The sequence below is a fragment of the Chelonia mydas genome, chromosome 6, assembly GCF_015237465.2.
Source record: "Chelonia mydas isolate rCheMyd1 chromosome 6, rCheMyd1.pri.v2, whole genome shotgun sequence".
In the NCBI taxonomy this organism is placed as follows: domain Eukaryota; kingdom Metazoa; phylum Chordata; order Testudines; family Cheloniidae; genus Chelonia; species Chelonia mydas.
Window position 1 is genome coordinate 56,616,656 of NC_051246.2, and position 26,051 is coordinate 56,642,706.

General features: G+C 39.9%; 1 protein-coding gene across 5 annotated transcripts in view; it reads right to left on the reverse strand.

Moving 5' to 3' along the window:
• The window catches only part of LRRC4C (leucine rich repeat containing 4C), a 921,733-nt gene that overhangs the window by 426,835 nt on the left and 468,847 nt on the right, over positions 1-26,051 (reverse strand). For 2 of the 5 annotated variants that reach the window (XR_006291533.1, XM_043548653.1), the window contains one exon: positions 19,356-19,447. The exons of the other annotated variants lie outside the window; for them this stretch is intronic. The gene's annotated coding sequence lies outside the window, so the exon portion shown is untranslated. The remainder of the gene's footprint in view (positions 1-19,355; positions 19,448-26,051) is intronic. 5 annotated transcript variants of the gene reach the window in all.

Consider the following 26,051-nt stretch of genomic DNA (forward strand, 5'->3'; position numbering starts at 1 on the left):
CAGTGAACTTCTATGTCTTGGTTTCCTGATCTGAAAATGAGACGCCGTTAATAATGCTTAGCCACCTTTATAAACAACATTGAGATCTTTAGACAGGCCCCTTTATGTGCAAAAAATTATTAATTCTCATATAGGTTGTACAATAAACATAGCCTTCATCTGTGCATCAGGTACGTGTGCTTCAGTAGCATCGTGATTAAATGTATGCCACCCTCGGTCCTTGCCTCCGACAATACTAAACAGTACCAAGCGACGAGAGTTTTGGGGCTGGTATTTGTAGCAGGTTGGCTTCAGGGAGAAATGAGCCAACATGTAACTTAGATTCAAAACAGTGATTTTTCCCTCCAGTGAATGATAAACATTCTATGCCCTCTACTATCCAATTCAGGTTAAGTTTGAAGTGGAGCAGGTGATACAAGAGAGCAAAACCACACACCACTCAAAAACAATGTGTATTGTAGTACCATGAAGGAGGTCCATCCCTGGACCAGGACCCATTTGTGCTAAGCACTATACAAACACAGAACAAAATGACAGTTCCTGTCTCAAACGGCTTAGAAGTGTATTATACACACACACCCCCGCCGCCGCCACCACCACCTTAAAAGTCTCTCTCTCATACACACCCAACCCCCAAGAAAGAAACATTGAAGAAGTATGCTAGAACTAGAGGATAAAATATACTTGTTCCAATTACTTACTCTGACTCAGTACTAAAAGGAATTTATCCAAGAACTAAATAGATCCTAATGGAAATATGTTTTGTTTTGTCTTTTAGTCATAGTAACCATTTCATATTTTTTCCCATTGGTTCCAATAAAATCCCATTAAAATTACTCCTACAACAGAAATTATTTTTGCCTAATTTTTTTTGTCTAGAAATATCACCATTTGGCCTTTTGTAATAGTTAATCTGTGGACTCTTTCCAACGTTTTATTTCTTTTAAAGACAGTTTAATGCCTTACACGGATTAACCTTCATGATTTTCTCTCCTTGCCCCCCAACTTTCAATATGCTAATTCCAGGAAATAAACAAAATGCTACTTTCTGAATAAATTCTTTCACAAGCCTAGAAGTGCTATAATAATTAAAACTGTGAGCTCCATTTTGCAAACCTTTATCCATATGAGCAGTCCTGGCTCACATGGGTAGTTATACTGATATCAATGGAGATACTTGTAAATAAGCATAGGACTGGCTCCCAACCAAGGAGTCTTGGCCTTTGTGTTACTTCCCCTGAGAAAGGTCATATTCTAACTGTATAGCAATATTACTTAGCAGCTTTGTGTTCTTGGGAACCAGGACACAGTACCCAGCCTGTCTGACTCATGAAAGACTTTTCCTCCCAATCCCCACCCCAAGCCGCTGCTTGAATCAAAACCAATTAGAAGAAAGACTTACAAAAAGCAATGAAAAGGCAGGGAGAGACACACCTAAACCCCTGGGACAAAGGTGACACGATTAAGGAAACTCCCCTAGCCTCATTTGCATTGGAGATGGGACAAGGAGGCATCTCCATTAGCATACAGAATGGAGAACAGAGATTCCAAGGCAAGAACCGCTTGGAACTCTGGGACAAGAAAAGCAGAGAAGAACTGCATGATGGGGGATCTCTGCCTCAGATGTTAATGAACCCACGCCTGCACACACCCAGCTCAGTAGTTATCAGTCGAATTCTATTCATAAATCCTTTGTTAGTATCCAAAATAGTGAAGCTCCCGAATTGCATTGTGAGCTCCCTCCAAGGAACACTGCCCATATTCAGGAATGATCAGCTCCTGTTGTCTAGCCTGAACAAAACAACTTTGGTATACTCCCTTGTTAATACATAAACAAAGCCAGTGTTCTCCTTTGAACCGTTGTTGTTTCTCTACAAAAACCTATGCTCTACCTATGCTCAATTAAGTGTTCTGATGCCTAGAACCAAAATCTGCATCAGTTCCATTGGGACTTCATCTCCTCTTGACTGATCATGGTGTGGTATCTGCCTGTCTCCAGCACTCCGGATACCCAGCAACCACCACTACCTGGGACCCCCAATCGATTCAAGCTTCATGGAGTGGAGAAAACCCAGCCCTCTCTCTTTATAAGCATAAACTTCCGACCCTGACTTGTCTGATCGGTTATAGTTTTCTAAACATGACTTTTATAATCAAGTTTAAGTTAGATTTAATGTCATAACTGTTTTGTTTGTTTGGTTGCCCTATGGCTATTACCTGGCAATAAATAATTTTCATGATTAATCTGGATGCTTCTCTCTCTCTCTCTCTCCCCCCCCCCTTCCCCTCATGGGTGTTTTTTGGTTTCCCCATTTGCTCTTCAGCAACGCTCCTCATACCTAAGCTAAAAGATCCCTGCAGCGCCCAAAAATCCTGTGGGGTTTGCTCATCTAGCAGGTTACTACCAGAACAATTGTAATGTGAAAGTAGCGATAAAGACATGCTGAACCTGGGACGCATGAGGGTGGCAGCTTGGAAGTGCTGCTCGACCCAGTCAGCTGAGTCCAGAGGCATAGGAGGGTGGCAAATTGAAAGTGCTGATTGACCCAGCCTGCTCAGGAGTGCTCTCTTCTGGTGCGGTATCCCTGGCATATGAGGGTGGCAGCTTGGGGGTGCTGTTCGACCCAGCCCTGCTGAGTCCAGGGACATATAAAGGGTCAGCTTGGGAGTGCTGATTAACCTGGTCCTTTCAGTCACGCTCTGCTAGTGTGTCTGTTCATCTGATTCTGGGGCTGGAAGATAGCTCCATTGGGAGGGAACGTGCAACAGGGAGAAGAAGAGCTCCATATGAGAACACAAGTGACACAAGCAGAACGTCGATAGAAGTACAGACCCCTCCCCAGAAAAGTAACCCTAATAAATGAGCATACCCCAAAGTAATGGGCAAAGTGGGTAACAGTATCCCTTACTGTCATGGTGGACCAACAGGATTACAGAGCAATGCTGCTGGTCAACAGTTTTTGTTGAAATACTGCCTTCAAAAGTCAGCATTGATGGTGACTGGCAAACAAAGTGCCATCTCTCAATATTTTCTTTCCCAGCATTGCTATCAAAATTATTAGAAAATTGTTACTGGAATTTTTTATTCACAGAAAATCCTAGTTTTAGGTAAAGGAAAAATTTCAGAAAATTTGCTGTTTTCAATATTTGTACTGAATATTAAAAAATGGCAAAAGTTACGGAAAGTTAAAGAAAAAGAAAAAATGTGTCCTTTTTTTAAAAATGAAGCTACTATTTTTTTTTTACAAGTTCTGTTTGGCAAGTTTTAACTTCTTAGGCTTAGAATCTAATGCCTCGTTAAAAAAAAATCCAAGAAGAGCTCCAAATATTGTACATGTAATTTGAATCAAATCCAGAACTCCCAGGGCAGATTACTCACGGCAGAAACCATATGTAATTTTTAATGTATGTACCATACTGGAAATGCAGATGAGATTTTCCTATTAAATAAATTCTACTTTATAATTATTCCAACTTTAAAAGTAAGTGTCAGCTCAAATCCAGCCCCCGAAAAGACCAGATGTAAATAATCTAACACAGTAGAAATAAAAAGCACATAAAAGGCCTGCCTCGTTCTAGGGACTCTCAGTCAGATGCTGGGCTTTTTACCTCTAAGTTCCCTGTAGTGACCAAGCAAGTTTTTAGTATCCAATGAGTTTCTGAAGGTTCCTCTTCAGTGAAACGCGGCGGTTGGTGTCAGTATTATAGCTGGTCAAAAAAATTTAGTAACACCAGATTTTTCTCAAAAAATGCTCTTTCTCCTAAACAGATTTTGTGTTATGAAACTATATTGATTTCAATGAAATTTTAGTTTAAAAAATAGGGGGGGGGGAAGAGTTTTGTAAATGTCAGAGTACCCAGTTTTGGTACTTTTGGAATGGAAAGTTTCAATTTTTTATTTCAAAATGTATTTCATGTAAAAAATAAAAAGAATAGTTGAAATTGAAACAAAAATGCTTTGACTGTATAGAAACTAAACATTTTGATTGATCTGATATCCTGTCCCCCCGCCCGAATTTTGTTTGGCAAAAAAAAAAAAATAAATACAAATAAACATTTTCATTATTCATCCTGATTCAAGATTCCTCCTCTCCCCCGCCGCCACTAAAACAACACACAAAATTTTCACAGGACAGAAAAATCTGGTTTCTGACTAGCTCTACTTAGTATACTTCCTAGCAAATGTCCTCATCATGAGCCATCTAGCAAAGTGGCCATAGAGACTGAAACGTCTTTGCCATCCAGAGGAAATTTCTCCAGGTCAGGTTTGAGACATGCTGGCAATCTGTAGGAAACGTGCACAATAGTTGCCTATGCCGTACTTGCTCTGTAGATAATTAAAAGCTGTTAGTCTCTAGGGCTGTCAGTGAATAAACTTTCACCAGCACAGATGTTTAAGAGAATGAGAGAGAAAATAAATTAAGTACTTAACACAGGGTAAAGGAGAAAATAGAATGATGTATATGGTGAGGAGAGGCACCAAGGGGTGTCCCTTTCAGGTCTATTCACAAACGAGGCCATTTGTTCCCATATACGTTATTACATTCTGCAAATTCCAGTATCTGCAGCAGGATACAATTTGGTGGAATTTCAAAAATAGAGCTTTTTCACCCTTCCCCTTATGAATTATATATTTACTAAGAAAACCTTTTCATCTGAAACACCTATAGAACACAAAAGGACTCTCTGGGTTTCAGTCTTTCCCTAGTGAAGAAGGAGAATAGTTTTTAAAGAGTGTAACAGTATTGTTTTGAAGATACTTCAATTCTTTCCCAGTGCACTTTCTGCAGATTTCATGATCAGCTGAAGTATACGAATCATGAATAAGGCAGAACCTCCCTTTTTTTTTGCGGGGGGGGGGGGTGGGTGGGTGGGTGGGGTGGGGGAGGGAAGAGTTTAAATCTTTTGGTATATACAATTTTGGCCCTTTAAAATTCTCTCATCGTTGAAGAAGGCAATGTTTTTTTGCGGGGGGAGGGGGAAGAGGGGGATTGTTTATTTTTGGCAAGAATTCAAATGTTTTTCAGTGGAAGACCTGCTGAACATAAAAGACCCAATATAGTGTGAAAGAAAGAGAGCAAAACATTATGAGGTGAATAATTAACAAGGGAATGTCAAAGATTCCTATGTTGTGTTCACAGATGTACCCATATGTCAAGATGATTCACATGAGCAGCTAATGTTCTCTGGTCTTTACAACTGAGCTGAAAAGGTCAGGAAAAGGGGTTCCCTCCTGATAGCTCTGGTATTTCCAGTTGGGCTTGAACTACCACAGCAGATTCTCTCTAGAGATGAAAGTCCAGGATATTAAATTTGATTGAGTTTGGAGCCAGTCTCAATTTTGCCATCTCTGAGATAGGCTAAACCAAAACACTGGATCTAAATCTAGACGGCACTTGGAACCAGATCTAAATTTCACATGTAGGGCCAATCTCAAACTATTTCAGCAATTTTGTATTGGACTGTAGCCCAGAACTCCAGAGGTTTGTTAAAAGTAAGTCAACCAGACTGCTTTGAACCTGAAGGAAAGATAGTATTTGAATTGTGGGCAAAGAATTAGGTATCTTTTCTCCTAACCACTTCATCCACCTAAACATTTAAAATGTCAGGTAGTTGATGTGCTCTGGAAGCTGGGACTCTTAACTAATATTATCTACAGCAGCAACTAGGGTGACCAGATATCCTAATTTTATAGGGACAGTCCCAATATTTGGGGCTTTTTCTTATATAGGCGGCTATTCCCCCCAGTCCCAATTTTTTGTACTTGGGTGTCTGGTCACCCTAGCTGCAACTTCCATACTGCAAGGAAAAGGGCTTATACAGGCTTTTCCTTAATTCAGTTCTTTAATACTATATGAAATTCCTGCAACAAGTTGAGCTTTTATTTCTTTTTAACTAATTTTAGTCAATTTTAGCAGCCTGGATGGGACTACACTCTACCCTTGAAATTTGTTTTGATGTCCAGTTGGGATGGAAAAACCCTGATCCTCATGTTCAATATCAGAAGTATATAGACCTGAAGTAGTATTATACAAAATTGACCACACCATTATTACTACTAATCCTGAGACAGCTACACTGGAAGTAGGGAACTAAAAGTCACCATTAAAAGGTTATAATTTGTGTAGGGTTATCTGTGATAACTTAATTATTTCCCAGGCTAAGTAACCACTTTCTAAATGGCAGCCATTGTAGATAAGGGAAACTGAGATAGTACTTCAAAATGTTACATCTGCCTTCCGATAAACATTCATGTCTTTTACAAATGCTGAACCAAAATCAGCCCATAACAAAGTAAAGCTGCCATTTTACTGCTCACAAATGACATACTTTCTTACGGGCAGGTTATTCCATAGTTGCACACTTCAGGATTTCTTGTTCTGAAGCTTCTGGTGTTAGGCAGCGTTAGTCACAGGATATCAGTCTCAATTGTCCATTGGACTGATCCAGTATGGTTCCTAATAAACCTGAGAATTCATAGTATGAGTCATCATCACAATTCTGTCCTGAGGAGTACACTAGGAATTTGAGGTATGATTCAGGTGACATTACTTTAGCAGGTTGAATGCTAGTTGTTATGCTGGCAGACCAGGTGCCAGCTCATGCCAAAGCCCCAAAGCTTTAAGTGAACACTGACAAATAGCTGGAAACCAGTCTGGCTCACCTATGTGTTAGAATTGTTAAAAAAGGTATTATGTTTATGAAAATCTCACTTATAATATCTGTATCTCATGTTGTAAGGTAATATTTAAATGTTTGCATAGTAATTGTATAAAAAAGTGTTTAATCTGAAACTCTAAACCCTGCCGTCAGTAGAGATGCATTACCAAATGTGAAATACTGGTTTACCACAGGTGTTGTTGTTTCCTGCCCAACAAAAGAAGCCCAGAAACAGCAGACAAACCATTGTGGAACATGAGAGGACAAAAGTCTTTGTTAATTGCTCCCCTCACATCCATGAAGAGATGATATGCATGGGGCTTGTCGGATCAGCTTGTACTCTGAGAAAAGGGAATAAAAATCCCTGACAGGAAGAAACTGCATCTCTAAGGTCCTTGGACTTGGAGAGGGCAAGATTGCTAAGCACAAGCAAGGGATCCCCAGCTGCTTAGACTAGGTTAGCCTGAGATGATATATAGAGCTTGCAACTGTATGATTACTTGCTTCAACCTTGTAAAAACTCATTTCTTTTTTCTTACTTAATAGATCTTTAGTTAATTTATTATAGGATTGGCTACAAGCATTGTCTTTGGTGTAGGATCTAAGGTGCAACTGACCTGGGGTAAGTGACTGGTCTTTTCCAACTGGCAGTGACCTGAATATTGATGTGATTAGCTGGCAAGATAGACCTAGTTCTCAAGGAGACTGTCTGTGACTCCATGTTAAGGCTGTTGTAGTGCCTGAGGGGTTCACACTTCATGCTTGGTTGGTGAAATCTAAGTATAGAACAGTTTGGGATTGGTGCCTTGCTGTGTAATAGTCTGCACTGATGTTGGTATTCACATGCTTGAGCCACTCCAGAAAGCTTGACACTAGTACCTTGTGCAGAAAGAAGGATACTCTTGTGACTAAAGAACAGGATGAAGAGGATCTGTTTTTTAGTTCCTTACTTTGCCACTGATTTCCTGTATCTCCATTTCCCCAAATATAAAATATGGATAATGCAATTTTATCTAAGGAGGATGTTGTGAGTGGTCATTTGTTAGTACTTATCAAAAGCTGCCATGGATGGAAGGCATCAGAAATGAAAGCATTGCTATTAAATTATTTTCCCATTATATATTCCCATTTGGTGACAATATTATTCATTTCATGTCCTATTATTCCTTTCCTGTTGTATAGTATTTGTAGACAATGAGAGAGGTATGTATTTTTTTAAATAAATATCACATGCACCTCAGTTTGATATTAGCACTGGTGTGATATTACCCTTTCTGGCTACAAAGAGTTAAATTAAAGGAAGCTGATGGAGTGAAACAAAACAATTACAGAAATATGGTGTAATCTAGAGAATATCAAGGCTCCTTGAGGAAACAATGGGGAAGCTATTAATTGGGGAATATTCTTCCTGATTCTAGCCAGGCTGGCAAAAATTTATTCTTCCCATGTGTGAGCTTAGAATAAAAAAAAGACACTCAAACTTTAAATACGTTAGTTTAGGGAAGAAAGGGTGTTGATTGGGTTATCAGCAGCTTCCCACAGAGGAGACACTGACAGAGAGAAAGACATACAGAGAAAGGAGGCTGTCTGCCAACCTGGAGAAGGACATAAATGGGCTGAATGGAATTTACTAAAGTTTGCAAGGAAAAATTAAGGTTTAGGTTGAGGAGAAATGTTTATGTAGACTTTTTTTAAAACCCTTTGCTCTGCCTGCTGTGTACCTGTCAGTGAATGGATAAATAATGCTTGGCTTTGAATAAACTGTTTTCAAGTCACCATAATCAGCCATTGTCACAGACTCTTGAAGAAAAAAGGCTAAGTTGTGCCAAACACAGTTGGGCCTGCTTGTTTAACATAGTTGATAAACAGGGTCTAAAGTGCAGCTTGCCCTGGAACCATGACAGAGTTCATACGCACTACTGAAAAGTTGCCATATTTCCTTAAGGAAATGTAATAATAGAAAAAGCAATTGCTGCATGTTGATTTTAAAAAAAACAAACAAACAAACATACATCCATTGGCATAGTTTATAAAATTCTTTGAGAGCCTCTGAGATGAAAGACAATTTACTAGTATTAACTCATTATAACAACCTTTATCATTTGTCTCTCTAATACTAAACTCAAGTGTAAATATCCTTGGTATTAAGAGCACAAACCAGCAAATGAAGTGAATTTCAGGATGCAGCCTCAACCAAATAAAAAATAGAGAGAGATAATCCAATACATCTTGTTCTGTTCCATTGGCTTCATCACATTCTCTTTTCAAATTAAGGCTCATTAGCTGAAGCACAGAACGTTGTACGCCTATTTAGCTTTGGCCATTGTCTGTCTACTAGGAACTTTACATGATCTTTTCGTATGATCAGGATAAACACTTTCATAGTTGGTCCCTATTGTGTTTTTGATATTTTCAGTATAAGCAATCCTTGGAAAGAAGCTGCTTTTATTCGTTTTTGTAGCATTTCCTTTCCACTGGTTTTTAAAAAATTTGGCTAGTGCAAGAAAAAAAAATAGGAAAAATTGAAAGAGAAGAGCATCTTTCACTCAAAATACAAAGAATTTAGTAGAGACAAGGGATAATTTCCTATTAGGATTTTTGGGACTGGGGAAAGGAAAGCGAAATGGATAAGGCAAGGAGCGGTTTGTAGAATTTGAACAAAAAACATAATGGGAGTTAAAAGAAAAGAATCTTGGAGGGAGCTTATAAAGGAAAATGCATGGAGACACCACAGATAAAATAACTACCATTATTACATAGCAACAAATGTTTTCATGGGATTTCCACTGCATTAACCATGTGAGTAAGAACTACTGAGTAAGAGTCTGCAGAATCAGGACCTAACTTAAGACATCACATGGAAATTTATAAGCGGATGAGAGGGAAGGGAATGGAGGGCAGCAATTAGATTGTTCAGTAGATTCACACCAAATGATGAATAAAAAATAAAACAAGATATCATTAACAAAAATCTAAGTTGTAGATGCTTAAATGCTTCACATGAACTATCCAGAGATCATGCATTTTTAACAGCCTGTATTCTTGGTCAGGATGGTGTACTTGTGCATATATTAAATTGCTCTTTCATTATTCATTCAGTAACATCACTTTTGCATAACTTATCAGCAAGTGACGAACGATGACATGACAGTTAATGAATATACGTGTCATTATTAGGTTAGATACGTTATCTGCTATTATCTAAGCCAGATTCATTGGAGCAGATCTGTGTTAGAATTGTAGGAAAAGATTTGCACCAAGAACACAATTCAACAACCATTAAAATCTTTAAAAAGACTCCAATTACTTCAAAGGAGTTGGGTTGTGTCCTTAAAGCTAATACAAAATTTGGCTGGGATTTTTTAAGATGTATTTTTTTTCCAGGCTGATGAGTTTAAAGGAATACTGTCAACTTTATTTTATTTAACTGTCTGAAGAAATAAACAAGTTTTATGATATAGAACCTTTAGATAGCATATATTGATGGTTTGTAATTACTCTTTAAAGTTGCTATAAAAGGGGGGGAGGGAGGGTTCTGTTCCCTGTTGATGTTTAGCAGAACCTTTTCAGCAGACCCATGAGCAACACTGCATGGTACTTAGATATAAATCCTTCTCCCCACTCCTCTCTCTATGCACACTTCTGACTGCTGCCTCTTCAGTTTCAGATTTGCTGCTGCTGCTATTGGGAAAGACTCTCACAGGTCCTGGGGAAGAGTACAGCTCATCAACAAAACAAACTGATTACCTATAAAGTGCTATCAACTGTAAAATGTAAACCAAAAAGATTTTTAATATTTAATATTTCAGTCAACATTTTTAGAGTTTACATTTCCACCTGAAAACGTTGTACTTACTAGTTACAAATAATCTTCAGGTTGGCAGTATCTCTTTAAAAAAATTCACCCCATAGTTTTATATCTTGTTTTCTTACATCAAAATTCACTATTGGGACAGTGAGTTTATTGTAAAATGAAAGAGGATTAAATATGGTGAAACAGAAAAATCAGCAGAGCACACTAGTTTTGCCAATATTTACAAAACCTGGCTACTTTTTGAAATAACCCTTGACAACTGTATGATGTTATTGTGACGTTGCACTCCATATGTTTATGGAAATATGCTTATGAGGGTAAATATAATGTTACTGGAATATACTTTATGCAAAAGGTCTCTCGTAAGGTATCATTACAAAGTTTATAATCTACTGAGGGCATTCATCCTATTTTTATGAATGTATCATTCTTGTATCTGAAGCTAGAAATATGACGTATTACTCTGAAGTGCTATTGTAATTATGCAAAATGTGGGCCATTAATGGTGGCTCGGAATCTTGATGGCTCCCATTAACTAGGACAACTGGTGTGCATAGCTCCGTTTACTCGCATACCTTCCTGGGTCCATGCAGGCCATGGAAGAATGGAGAATGAGGTCTTACAGTGACATGTGATCATGTCACTTGGTACTGGAATCCATCTTAAACCTGGTGCTTTTCCATTTAGAAGGAGGGGTGGGGACCCAGAGAGACAAAATATTCCCACCTTGTGCCAAAGCTATAAAAGGGGGTAGAACAGAACAAAGGGGGTTGCCAGTCACGAGAAATCCCCGTGTTACCACTTGAGCTGGAACAAGGACTATACAAGGGGAAAGGACTGGGCCCAGACTAAGAAGGAGTCTAGTCTGTGAAAGAATCTTATTGGAACATCTCTGAGGGTGAGATTTACCTGTATTCAGTTTCTTTAATGTATTAGGCTTAGACTTGCATGTTTTGTTTTATTTTTCTTGGTAACTTACTTTGTTCTGTCTGTTATTACTTGAAACCACTTAAATCCTACTTTTTATTCTTAATAAAATCACTTTTGTTTATTATTAAACCCAGAGTGAGTGATTAATACCTGGGGAAGCAAACAGCTGTACATCTCTATCAGTGTTATAGAGAGTGGACAATTTATGAGTTTAACCTGTATACATTTTATAAGAATAAAACGGATTTATTTGGGGTTTGGATCCAATTGGGAGCGGGGTGTCTGGGTGCTGGAGACAGGAGTACCTGCTGAGTGGTTTTCGGTTAAAGCCTCCAGCTTTGAGGATGTGGTTTAGACCCTGGGTCTGTGTTGCAGCAGGCTTGCGTGTCTGGCTCAGCAAGACTGGGTTCTGGAGTCCCAAGCTGATGGAAAATGGGCTCAGAGGCAGTTTCAGCACAACAGGTGACCATCTCAAGGGGGTCTCTGTAACCAAACTTCATCACAGTTATAAAGTAAAAGCTTTACCTACCAAAAATGTGAAAGTTGGCCGAAAACTGAATCTTACACTCAAGCAGGTTACAACCTAAGCACAAACAGACTGGATAATTCAAAGTGTCATGCAATATGAAGGCTCAACTGTCTGAGCTGCTGCTCTGAAACCTTTCAGCCCAGGTTAACAACAAGCAAAAATTATTATGGCTTTTCAGATGCCTGAGTGGAATGCATTTCATAGTCATAGCCAAATTCAGGGCAGACAGGTATCCATATGGGGAAAAAAGTAGTATACATTTCCACTTCCCCCCCAACTCTAAGCACAGAGGCCAAGACCTGAATAGACACATGAGTGAACTTTAACTCTGAGTTAGAGGTATCTGTTTTTGAATTAAAGTAAAGGTATCATTACAATCATTACATTATTGTAGCAGGCAACAGCACAGGAAAGCTTGCACTGTGGATGCCATGCCTGACTCCAGGGCTGTTAATGGTACACCTCTCACAAACACTACACCCATTAAGAGAACAAGCAGATCTATTCTCCAACAGATATTGCCGTTGTGATGAAAGAAGAATAAAGCTTATCAAATGCCATAGAAATCCCATTCTCAAATTTGTTAATAGGTTTTTCTGGATCCCTCAGCTTCATAATTTCATAATTCATAATTTCATCATTTTGTTAACAGCTTCAAGTCAGGCTTCATACAGTACTACAGCGGGAATGGCAACAGCTGAAATGGAAACCAGATTTAGATTTGACAGGCATGCCCAATTTGCAAGCTAGAATCTAAATGTAATCTTTCAGAGGCCTGCCAAGATTCAGCGCCTGATGCGTATCTATGCCCCACATGCATATTGTGTATTATGTAATGTAAACGGTACAGTGGCCATCCCTTGAAATTTACACAGACCCAATAGAACAAGATATGGGGGTCTGAAGGGTCCTAAGTTAACTGCCAAATCCCAGCCACCATGTGGGATCTGTTCCTCACAGGAGAAAATAAATGCAGATGCTTTCAATTGTTCTAAACATTTCAATTTTTTTCCTGAAAAAGCTTATTAGAGCACGTGTGATATGGCACAGATACTGCCCAGGTTTTTCAAATGAAAAAGTGTGGTGTATTGAGGACTGTCTTGCAATTGCAAGCTATGGCTTTAAGAGTACAGTAGGGTGGGCAGGGGGTTCCCTAGTCCTGCTTGCAGACTACAGGGCTCTGCAGCAAAATGTACAAGCAGGTGCAGTCTGGGGAGATCCCGTTTAAAGCGAGTTGCGGGTGAACTGTGTCTCATTCTTCTCTCCCTTTGATAACACAAGAGAATCCAAAAACATTCTGAATTCTCAGAAATAAAGTAGTGTTATGTTGGAACCTTCCATCAAGAGTATTTATGTGGTTTATTTTTTTTAATTCTAACTTCTGTTTGTAAGCTGTGAACATAAAAACAAAGCTACAATTGGGTCCCCTAGGTTGGGTAGGAGAAAAGGGTGCAGGGAGTCCATATAATGCCTTGTGCACAGTTTGCAATTTGTGAAGACAAGAGCTTCTGCAGCATCCTCATGCTAGAGAGCCCAAAGAGCATCTTCCTTCCCTGTCACTATGCCCTGCTAGCATAGAAGAATATTCTTTACTCTTGTAAAAAGTATAGTGATTACGCCTCCATGTGCTCCCCCAAGCATAATCCTTAATGTGGCTGAATTGCCATTCATGCAGCACCTATCCCCTTCATCCACTCACACACCCTCCCAAAGGTGGCAGTCACTTTAAAAGCCACAGATGTTGCATGGAGTGTTACTCATCAGAAATCTGAAAATTAAAATGACAGCCCACAGCTGCAGTGCTGGGGGTCCGCTGCTGCCATGGTGCAGGATCGAGCAATCTTTGATGAGTCCACTATGTTAGCAAAGCTATGGCTCTGGAGTTGTACTTGTGATATGGGATGCACTTTTACACTACAAAGAGTGGACGAAACTTCAAGGTCAAATGCAATCGATGCATAAGTCCACGAACTGAAGAGGAGTTAAACATGGGCTGAAATTGACCTTTCCTTTGCAACCAAAAATAAAAATGAGACTGTCACTTAAAGAAAACAAAGTCTCTTTTTTTTTAAAATCCCTCTCTTCCTTTAATTGCCTAATCCAATCTTCTCCAACTCTGATGAGCATCCACACCTTCATATTTTTAAAGCTCTAAACGGTTTTCATCCATAGCTGAATCAGTAGTTATAAAATAAGGGTATTTTTTTTTTTGGTCTCCTGAGGTCACTACTGCTTCTTTTGATATAACCTCAGCAGTATTTTAAAGCAGCATAGAGAATGTTTGGCTTTCAAGCGAAAGATACTATTGGTCTGTCTCATCCAATATTCTGCTTCTGGAGCCAATATTATACATAATTCAGAGAAAAGCAAAAATGCCAACTGTGAAGCATTACACAGGTGATCAGATTAATTTCTAAAACTTAATACTGTGTTAACCTTCATCAATGTAGGTTACATGTCATAGGTATTTATGTTGTTATCTGTGGTGATAAAACTAAGATTATTTAGCTTGGGAAGGATTTGACTAAAATAGTAAAATATATGTCTCATGCTATAAAGTGGATTTGATGAAAGTATCATCCAAATCAGAAAACAAAAGAAGAGAAAATGAAACAAAAACCCCTCTTTGTTATTCAAGCTTTCCAGGTAGCAGGGTCTGTGCTTCTGGAAATTGCTTCCTGAACAAATAGGATTAAACATGCCTAACTCAATGTACCAACATGAGCCTTGTGAGGCAACCAGATACCATCATGATGGGTACCTAATAAATACAATATTGATCTTAAAAATAAATAAATAAAAATAAAAATCTATCCTTCCCCCTCCGTGCAATATGTGACTAAAATGACATTTCTACCAAGTTCCTAAGCAGGAGTGAAGCTAAAAAGCTGGAGAGTCTTGGGGAATTTAGATGAATTTCTATAACTGGGAAGATATGTGTGTGTGTGTGTGTGCGCGTGCACGCGTGTGTGTGTCTCAAGCTGTCTAGAGTGGCTCATGACCATGGGTACTAATGTAATACCAACAGACCCTGGTTGTCGGTGGGTGGGATCAAACCTGGGACCTCTGGAGCTTAGTACATGAGCCGCTACTGCATGAGCTAAACGCCATATGACTTTTAGCTAAGACTGTAGAACAAACTCAATCTCTTTTCTCTCTAAGTGGTCTCGGTGCCACTAGATGGGACAGCACACCACACCGAGGAGGTGTGTGCGTTACACTAACATCAGGGCAGGCTGAAGAAACACAGAAGAAACCCCAAATTGGTTGTGTGTTTTATACTTCGATTTCAGCACCCAAGTATCAAGTGTGAACACTCCAAGCACTACAACAGCCTTAACATGGAGTCACAACTGTCCCATTGAGTATTCTGGTCTATCTTTCCACCGTGGTAAGCTTGCCTCTGTGACAGATGGTCCCTTACACCAAAAATCACACCAATATTCAGGTTACTCCCAGTCCAAAAGGGCCAGTCACTTACCCCAGGCCAATTGCACCTAAGATCTCAAAACAAAGACAATGCTTGGAGCCAATCCTATAATAAATTAACTAAAAGGTTTGTTAACTAGCAAAAAGATAGTTATCTACAAGGTTAAAGCATAAAAGTAAACATACACACACAACTGAATTACAGTCTTAGGTTCCAAAAGGTGATAGTAGCTGCTATATATGTCCTTTAGGGCTAACCCAAACTAAGAAGCTTGGGGATCCCTTGTTCAGACTTAGAAATCTTACCCTCTCCAAATTCCAAGTAAAATAGTGATATAGTTCCTTCTGGTTGGACATTGTGGGAAGAGAATAACAGAGTTCAAGCTGATGGGATGAATTTACACACAGGTCCCCTCTTCATGAGTGTGGGTGGGAGCAATCAACAAAATCTTTTCCCTTCAATGTTTCATAGCGACTCATTTGGTTTCAATGGGCCTTCTTGTGCTCAAGACTTAATACCTTGTGTAAGAAGCCAGCATTTTACACTAATTAATGCTTCTTTCCTGTTTGGTGAGCTACCCAATTACAGAAGTTTTCCACGCAAACACTCAATGCTTTACACCATGGGCTACAGACATAGGCGCCATCTTTTCCTGGTGCCAGTGGGTGCTCGCCCTCCCAGCCCCACCCTGACTCCACCCCTGCCCTGCCCTCTCCTGCCCCTGCCCCGCCCCCATTCTAACCCCTTCCTCAAAGTCCCTGCCCCAACTCCACCCCTTCCCTGCCCCTATTGGACTCCTTCCCCAAATCCCCGCCTCGGCCCCACCTCTTCCTCAAGCACGCCGCATTCCCCTTCTTCCCCCATCCCTCCCAGTGCTTGCTGCTGTGAAACAGCTGTTTCGTGGCAGCGAGCGCTGGGAGCTAGGGGGAGAAGTGGGGATACGGCACGCTCATGGGAGGAGGTGGAGGTGGAGTGGAGGTGAGCTGGGGCGGGGAGCTGTCGGTGGGTGCAGAACACCCACCAATTTTCCCCAGGGGTGCTCCAGCCCCAGAGCACCCTCGGAGTCGGCTCCTATAGCTATAGATGTTATAAATCAGATTAACATATACAGAATCCTACAAGCATTTCATGAAGTCTAAATGCTAAACACATTTTTTATCAATTTAACCTCTATTTTAACAATGCTAATACACAGGTGAGCCGGACTGGTTCCAGCTGTACATTTGTCAGCGTTCAGTGAATCCTGGAGGCCTTGGCATGAGCTGGCACCTAGTCTGCCAGCAGAACAATGTGCTTATTCACAAAAGTTTGTGCTTGAAAAGTGCCCTGATTATTCAGTCTTCTTGAGCGTTTGGTTGATCGGAGTTACCCTGTATTTAAAATAATGAAGGTTCTATGGTGGAAAGTGAATAATTCCTTTTCATGCTGCCCCATAATACAACAACGGGTCTAAGGGTCTAAAAATATAGCAGAAACTCTAAAACAAACAAAAGGAAATATTTAATTGTATAGCACAGAGCCAGCTTGTGTGACAAGCTGTCATGGGGTTTACATACCTCACGGTGGCCCAGCAACCAAAGAGTTAAAGGCATGACCAGCTACTGAAGACTGGAAGCCTCTCAGCAGCTGGCAGAATAAAAGGGCTGGGAAGCAGAGGGGTGGGGTGGCTACTAGGGAAGTGAGAATGCTGGAGAAAGGAGCTCCTGCCAGCAAGCTACTAAAGAGCCACCCAGACAGGGATGATGTGACCTGCAGAGACCCAGGAGAAAGTAGGAAGGAGCTGAGTCCATCGGAGGGCAACAAAAATGATCAGGGGGCTGGGGCACATGACTTATGAGAAGAGGCTGGGGGAACTGGGCTTATTTAGTCTGCAGAAGAGAAGATTGAGGGGGGATTTGACAGCAGCCTTCAAATACCTGAATGGGGATTCCAAAGAGGATGGAGCTAGGTTGTTCTCAGTGGTGACAGATGAGAGAACAAGGATCAATGCTTTCAAGTTGCTGTGGGAGATGTCTAGGTTGGATATTAGGAAAAACTATTTCACTAGGAGGGTTGTGAAGCACTGGAATGGGTTACCTAGGGAGGTGGTGGAACCTCCATCCTTAGAGGTTTTTAAGGCCCGGGTTGACAAAGCCCAGTGGAATGAACTGTCTATGACGTGGAATACAGCAGTGGGTACTACTAACAGTGTTTCTTCTTCACTGCAAATAAAGTAACAGTTTTACACGCTGAATATTTCCTCCCTTTCCCATGAAGTGGAAAGTAAGGTATGTGGGCAAGGAAGTAAATAAGCAGTGTCTAGAATTTGGCAATTCAGAATTAATCTGTTCCTTTTCAGAATGATTTTGGCTCTTCAGATCCTAGATTATAGTATCAAGCAATTGTGGGTGGCACTTAGTCACCTAAACTGAGTTTTTGAGGACCTGTGTGTTGAACTGAGCATTCTATATAGAACTAAGTGATGAGATTTAAAAGTTTAACCCACCACATTTTTTGATTGGGTATTCTTGGGTCCAATACTTTTAATTTACTTACAGGAGTACTCCTTATTAATTTGTGATGTCTCATGTTTGGATGTGCTATTTAAACTGTATTATAATTGCAAGCTTTACTTTGAAAATGGATTTAAAAATAAGATACTGAAAATCAGAAGTCCGTGGCATCAGAAATACTGTGTATTTAGTAACAATAAACCAAATATCTATCTATTACCATTTTGATTAATCCAATACTTTCAGCTACTCAAAAACACGTTTGTTCAGACATGCTATTCATGTGTTTAATGTAAAAACCTTATTGATAGTTTCTAGTCTCTACAAGCAATTCATGGAGCCTCAGGATCTTGCAATGATTCAGCAACTTATTGTCCTCTGGTCGCAAGGCCCGAAGAACAAGAAATTCACCATCAGACTTTGACAGAAGAGCAAGACAATTTAGGACTCTACAGGACATAAATTCAGTCCCCAAAGATCGTTCTCTTTACTGGCTAGCTTTGCTTTACTAAAAAAAGGTAATATATCTACTTTGACCAGTATTAAAGGGCCTGGAACTACCATAGAAGTATAAGACGGTTTCTTAATTAAACTTATGACTTTGTGAATGTATTCTCTCTTCCCCTTCACTTTGTACTTACTTTAAAAAAAAATCCCCATACCAGGCAGTCAGTCTACTTAACCAAGTGAACACAAATCGCTGCCCTCATACAAGAACCACATCTAGATAATTATTTGTCACTCGGAATGGACTGTGAGAAGGAAAAGTTTCTTCACTGTCTTCCACAATCTTAACCCAGGATTGTTTCATTTTACAGATTTTTTTTTCCTGTTGTTATGATGAACTAGTTCCTCAAGAACAGCAGCTTATCAGGTCACCTGGCGCCAGATTCTCCACAGCCTGAGCAAAGCAGACATACAATGCTACCCAATCATGAAGTTTCCACCGACTTACTTTTGGTGTCAGCCTTTTATTACCAATTTGCATATATGTAAATTATTACACTAGATGAAGGGCACTGGAGAACCAGGTCCTTAGTCTATCCTCAGGTCCCTATGGTATATTCTCGAGTACTTTGTCCAGTTTAAATTTACAAGAGCCAAACAGAAGCAGTTCCACTAGATTCCTTGAGAGAATCATCTTCCATTGGGAGATTATTCCCTGGCTTAGTAGAATTAGGACAGTTTTCCCCAGTAGGCTTAAAATCTTACTTTGCACATTTTTGTCACATCGAATTCATGGCGACTAAGATTAGTCAAACAAAAATAGTCAGTCCTTTCCACCTGGAGGATAATTAAACAGCTTTGCCTCATCGGATTTCCATTAGCACTCCAGCTTCATTTGTTTCCCCACTCCATTCCCCTCCCCGCTTTTAGTATTTATATTTTTTGCACCACCAGATGAGACAAATATTTGCTGACCCTTTCAAAGGCGATTAGTGTTAACTAATCTACAACTGAAAAATGAGATGCACATAAATAAAACAGAAGTCACAATACCTTTTCATGCTTCTATAGTCAAATCCACTGCTGAAGGCAAGTTTCCTTTTTCTGGGATGGTTGTAGGGTCTCCAGAAATATTAATAGGCATCCTTTCAACAGCATTCAAATGACATAGGACAGAGAATCAGTGACACCATTTAAAAAGTTACTGATGCCTCATGGAAAACTTTTCTTAAAAAAACCCAAAATATTATTTTTTACTTTATATAATTTGTTTTCATTTGCATCAAGGACAATTATTCATTTGCTAATTATTTGGATGGGAACAGGATTGAGCTCTAAAGGAGTTTTGATCAGTATTCACATTTTTGGACTCTGATCCTTTTGAGATTCATCCCCAGTTACAACACAGGCCAGTGTGCTTAGAATACATTTTATCAGTTTTAAACATTATCATTAGGAGCAGCTAAAACCCTAAGGTATCTGCTTAACAACTGGCTAAAGGGATTCACATACTGTGCAGAGCAAAAAAAAAAAAAAAAAAAAAGTAATGTAGTTGAGCCAACTACAAACAACAGCTACAGAGTAGATACACAGAGACGTACAAATGCCTCACATTGAGATGATATTTTAATATTTTGTTTATCTCATTGACAGTTGAATCTCTTGACTGGAGAGGTATATTTTCAGTTAAGCTTGGTTATATTTTTAATGGAATTTTTATTCCATCTCTACATTTAACATCCAATGACATCTTAGAAAGAGAAACAGAAAAAGAGACATGATTTCTTACTGAAATGAATTTGCTTCTTATTGGTGATAAAACCATCAGGGTCAGTCAGCAGTGCTTTAACCACCATCCAAGCCTACTCAGTGTCACTGCCATTGCCCATCACCAACCTTTACCAACACATACAGTCATCTGCTAAATTCACCTGTTACATCTTTGGTACAGAAGCTGTCCTTTAATATGCATTTTCTCATTATGCAGCACAAGAGCTTGCTGGGAACATGAATCTCTATTACTCAGGAAATTCCAACTTTTATACATGTATATTTACATACATGCAGACAAAGACACGCACAAATCAACTTAAAGGACACGGTCAACAAAAAGTCCATTTGAAGACTTCCCTTCTACACAATGTTATTAATCAGAGCAAAAATGCCAAAATTTCCCAAGGAACAATAATTATGAAATTTCTTCTTTCGGGTCTATTGACACGTTATTGAAACAAAATGTCTAATCATTTTATTTTGATAGAAATGTATATTATTGAAATAATATTTTAATATGTCAGAATAAAATCAATCAAAACAGTAGAGTGAAAACACCACTGTCTGAAATTAGAGATGTTTTGACCTTATTAAAAAAGGTAAGGAAGTCAGCACTTTGTTTTAACTTTCATACTATTAAATATTTTGACACACATCAACACGTTCACACAAAAATGTTGACAAAAGTCAACATGTTCACACAAAAATTGATGAAACTTTTTTTTTTAAACTGAAAACTGTTCCATCCAGAAAGATTTTAACTCTTCTGCCCGACACAAATGGACTTTTATCTTAACTGGGGCTTCTGGAAGCTAGTGTGAAACAAACAATAATTGACCAGAAGGGATTCTTTTTCCACATGGTGAAGAACATATATTTTAAGCTGGTGAGGCTTTAGATATTCCTTTTACATTATCTAATGTAAGGGTTATCTAAGATGTCACATCTCTGTCTTTTTCCCTACTTCTTCCTCCAATTTAGAAACAAAACAGTAAAACATAATTAACATGTAACTGTGCAGCTCACCTCTGTGTTAATTTGCTTATATGCCATTTCCAGGTCTTGCATGAAATTTAGCCATATGGAATGGAAATCCATCAACTTCATGAAAAAACTCGTACAGATACAGACAAACATTATCTTCCTTTCCAAATGCAAACAGATGGACATCATACCAAAATGACCAAAGGTAACAAACCCATTACAATCTACATATCACACAGACTATGCTGAGAGATTGTGCCACACACTCTCAAAGAAATTGCGAAACCACCTGATTAACATCCTATACAGCAAACAGGGAAAGATTAAGAAGGATTTCCATGTCTCCAACCCTTTATCTGTTAAGGGTGTCAGCTTTCTGGAGTTGAGGTTCTCTTTACATGTCTTTGTACAGCTCTCTGTACAAGTTTTCCCCAATTCCAACTGTTGGCATATGAAGGCCTAAATCCTAAGCATTTATTATGGCTATGCTAAAGAGCACCCATAAAGTTCTGCCAAAAAGTAATGCTAAAAAGAGATTGTGTAGAATTATTAGTGAATAAGAACTAAACTGCTTTTGAAATTGAAATACATTTAAAACCATGACCTTTTGTTATAGCTGCATGTGGTTGGTTTTAATTGCATATGTGCTTGCTAGGAAAAATTGATTAATAACTATATTTAGGAGCCAGCTTGACTGAAGAGACAGTATTTGTTTGATGTGCACCTAGTAACACTTGCAAGACTATGAGACAGAGATATTCCGTTCTGCTGACATCCCAACACTCCAAGTATCTAACTTTATTTCTGAATACAGAGATAGTGCAATACAGATAAATAATGTCAGTATTTCTCAGTTTTCCTCCTCAATAAAGTAATTGCCCCAATGGAGCACAGCCTCATTCCCACTAAGCTTTGGGGATTATTTATTTATTTTTGCAATGCTGCAGCAAGGAAAAATGCCAGTTGTAGAGTTTTAACTTATTTGCCAATTAAATACAGATTCTCTGCACCCCAAAATACTTCTCTTAGCTCTTTAGACCTGTTGAATGAGAACAGACTCAAATATTATGCAGTTACACCTAAAAGGGACAGAAGAAACATCTAGAAACAAGCATTTAATATTTTGCTGAAACTGTACAGGGTATGTATGAATTGACAGGTTGTTTTACTGTGCATAACCACTATCTTCCATTTAGCTTAATGAATGGTTGCTTATCCCTACAATAAAAAGATAATTGTAAGCTATAAAAATTGTATTGTGACTATCTGAATGCAGAATGAGTCTCAGTGATGCAAAGACAAAAAGATATCCATCAACTGAACACCTTCACAGTTCACACTGTTGAATGCTATTTCTCTTTCTAGCTTTCTCTTTCCTCTCCTTCCATTTATGTCCTCTCCCACCTCCTATTCTCAGCATTAGACAGTGCCTGTGTAACTGCACTATATTGGGAATGCCATATCAGATCAGAGGTGATCCATTATTCTGTCCCCACAGTGTACACTCCTGGATTTCAGTGGAAAGTGCACAGTTACTGAATAACTTGCTGATGGAAAGTTTCTTCCCATCATCTAGGCTGCTAGGGGTTGGTTTATACTCTGAAGTACAAGGTCTCACATTCCTTACACTTTTTTTGTATTTAATATAATTGTGTATGTGCTCATTACCCCTACAAATGCGTAATCATTTTCTGAAGCCTTACCTTCAATATTATCTTATGATCACACAGATGCACTGTCAAGGTTCCTTCCCTACTCTGAACTCTAGGGTAAAAATGTGGGAACCCACATGAAAGACCCCCTAAGCTTATTTTTACCAGCTTAGGTTAAAAACTTCCCCAAGGTACAAACTTTGCCTTGTCCTTGAACAGTATGCTGCCACCACCAAGTGTTTTAAACAAAGAACAGGGAAAGAGACCACTTGGAGACGTCTCCCCCCCCCCCCACAATATCCCTGCCAAGCCCTACACACACCCCTTCCTGGGGAGGATTGAGAATAATATCCTAATCAATTGGTTACAAAATCATCAAAGACCCAAGCCCCTGGATCTTGGAACAATGGAAAAATCAGTCAGGTTTTTTAAAAGAAGGATTTTATTAAAAAAAAAAAAAGAAAGGTAAAAATCATCTCTGTAAAATTAGGATGGAAAATACTTTACAGGGTATTCAGATTCAAAACACAGAGGATCCCCCTCTGGGCAAAATCTTAAAGTTACAGAAAACAGGAATAAACCTCCCTCTTAACACAAGGAAAATTCACATAAAACAAAAGATAAACTAATCTGCCTTGCCTGGCTTACCTGTACTGTTTGCAATATTGGAGACTTGGATTAGGATGGGTTGGAGAAGATGGATTTCTGTCTAGCCTCTCTCAGTCCCAAGAGAGAACAACCACTTAAAAAAAAAAAGAGCACAAACAAAAGCCTTCCCCCCTTTCCCCCCACCAAGATGTGAAAGTATCTTGTCTCCTTATTGGTCCTTTGGGTCAGGTGCCAGCCAGGTTAGCTGAGCTTCTTAACTCTTTACAGGTAACAGGATGTTGCCTCTGGCCAGGAGGGATTTTATAGCACTGTATACAGAAAGGTGGTTAGCCTTCCCTTTATATTTATGACACGCCCTCCCGCCCAAATCACAGATAGGGTGAAACACTGGCTGTGATTTCTTCCTGGAGCTCTAGGAGAAAACAGAGTTAATTAGAGACATGCATCTCTAAATAGTCGTCATACAGTTGGTAGTCTAACAATATTTCCCACATCTTAAGGACGATTTGGACCAGTTGATTCTGGGAAACTTTCACGGGAGAGTGCATCAGCCACTTTGTTAGAAGCTCCTGAGATGTGATGGATGTTGAAATCAAAATCTTGGAGAGCTAAACTCCACCGAATAAGTTTTTTGTTATTTCTCTTGGCGTTATGAAGCCACTGTAGCGCAGCATGGTCGGTTTGCAGGTGGAAATGCCGTCCCCAAATGTATGGGCGTAGCTTTTCCAGAGCGTAGACAATGGTGGAAGATTCCTTTTCACTGATTGATGAGTGGCTTTCCCTCTCAGACAGCTTCTTGCTGAGAAACACGACAGGATGGAACTCTTGATTCGGTTCTTCCTGCATTAACACTGCTCCCACACCATGCTCCGACGCATCTGTGGTTACTAGGAATGGTTTGTCAAAGTCTGGAGTCCTTAGCAAGGGTCTGACATGAGTGTCATTTTAAGCTGGTTAAAGACCTTCTGACACTCTTCAGTCCACTGAACTGCATTTGGCTGTTTCTTTCTGGTTAGGTCTGTCAGTGGGGCGGCAATTTGGCTGTATCGCGGTACAAATCACCTGTAATATCCGGCCAAACCTAAGAAGGATTGAACCTGTTTCTTTGACTTTGGGACAGGCCACTTTTGGATAGCATCCACTTTGGCCTGTAGGGGGTTGATAGTTCCTTGACCCAACTGGTGTCCAAGGTAAGTCACTCTGTTTAGGCCTATTTGACACTTCTTAGCCTTAACAGTTAGTCCTGCCTCCCTTATGCGCTCAAAGACTTTTTGTAGATGTTCCAGGTGTTCTGCCCAGGAATCTGAAAATATGGCCACATCGTCAAGGCAGGCGACTGCATATTCTCCCAATCCTACTAAAAGACCATCTACAAGTTTTGGGAAGGTGGCGTGTGCATTCTGCAGCCCGAAAGGGAGCACACTAAATATATACAGCCCGACGTGTGTGATGAAGGCTGACCTTTCCTTGGAGGATTCATCTAGCAGTACCTGCCAGTACCCCTTGGTTAAGTCCAAGGTAGAGATGAATTGGGCCCGTCCCAGTTTCTCCAATAGTTCATCTGTGCATGGCATTGAATAATTGTCTGGACGAGTTACAGTATTTAGCTTACTATAGTCCATGCAAAAACGTATCTCCCCATCTCGTTTGGGAACTAGAACCACTGGAGATGCCCAGGCACTGCTGGAGGGGTGGATTATACCCACCTCTAGTATATCCTGGATCTCCCGTTCTATAGCAGTTTTAGCTTGAGGAGACATCGGGTAAGTTTGGGCTCTAATTGGGTGAGCGTTACCTGTGTCAATGGAGTGGTATACCCGTTCAGTCAGTCCTGGGGTGGCTGAGAACGTCAGTGCATAGCTAGTGTACAGCTCCTTGATTGGCTATTGCTGCATACGCCCAAGGGTCATGGAGAGGTTCACCTCTTTCATGCCACCATCACTTCACCCTTCGTAGTAGACACCTTCAGGACACTCAGCGTCATCTCCTCCTTGGGCTGTAAACTGACAAACCTTTAATTCTCTGGAATAAAAGGGCTTTAGAGAATTAATATGGTACACCTTAGGCTTTTGGTTTGAGGTGGGGAATGCTATGAGATAATTAACAGCTCCCAGGCGCTCCTGGACCGTGAATGGCCCTTCCCACGACGCTTCCATTTTATGGGCCTGGAGCGCCTTTAAGACCATGACCTGGTCCCCTACTTTGAAGGAACGCTCTCTGGCATGTTTATCATACCAGGCTTTTTGCTCTTTTTGAGCATCCTGTAGGTTTTCTTTAGCAAGGACTAAAGAGGTTCAGAGGGTGTTTTGGTTACAAAGTCCAGAATGTTAGTTCCTGGAGAAGGAAACCCCTCCCATTGTAAACCCCTCCCATTGCTGCTTCACCAACTGTAATGGCCTCTTAACCTCGTGGCCATATACAAGTTCAAATGGTGAAAACCCTAAACTGGGATGTGGTACAGCTCTGTAGGCAAAGAGCAACTGCTGCAACACTAGGTCCCAATCACTGAAGTGCTCATTTACGAATTTACTTATCATGGCCCCCAAAGTTCCATTAAACTTCTCCACCAGGCCATTTGTTTGATGATGGTAAGGGGTGGCAACCAAGTGATTCACCCCATGAGCTTCCCAAAGGCTTTCCATAGTTCCTGCCAGGAAATTAGTTCCTGCATCTGTAAGGATATTGGAGGGCCAACCTACCCTGGTAAAAATGTCTATTAGTGCCTGACACA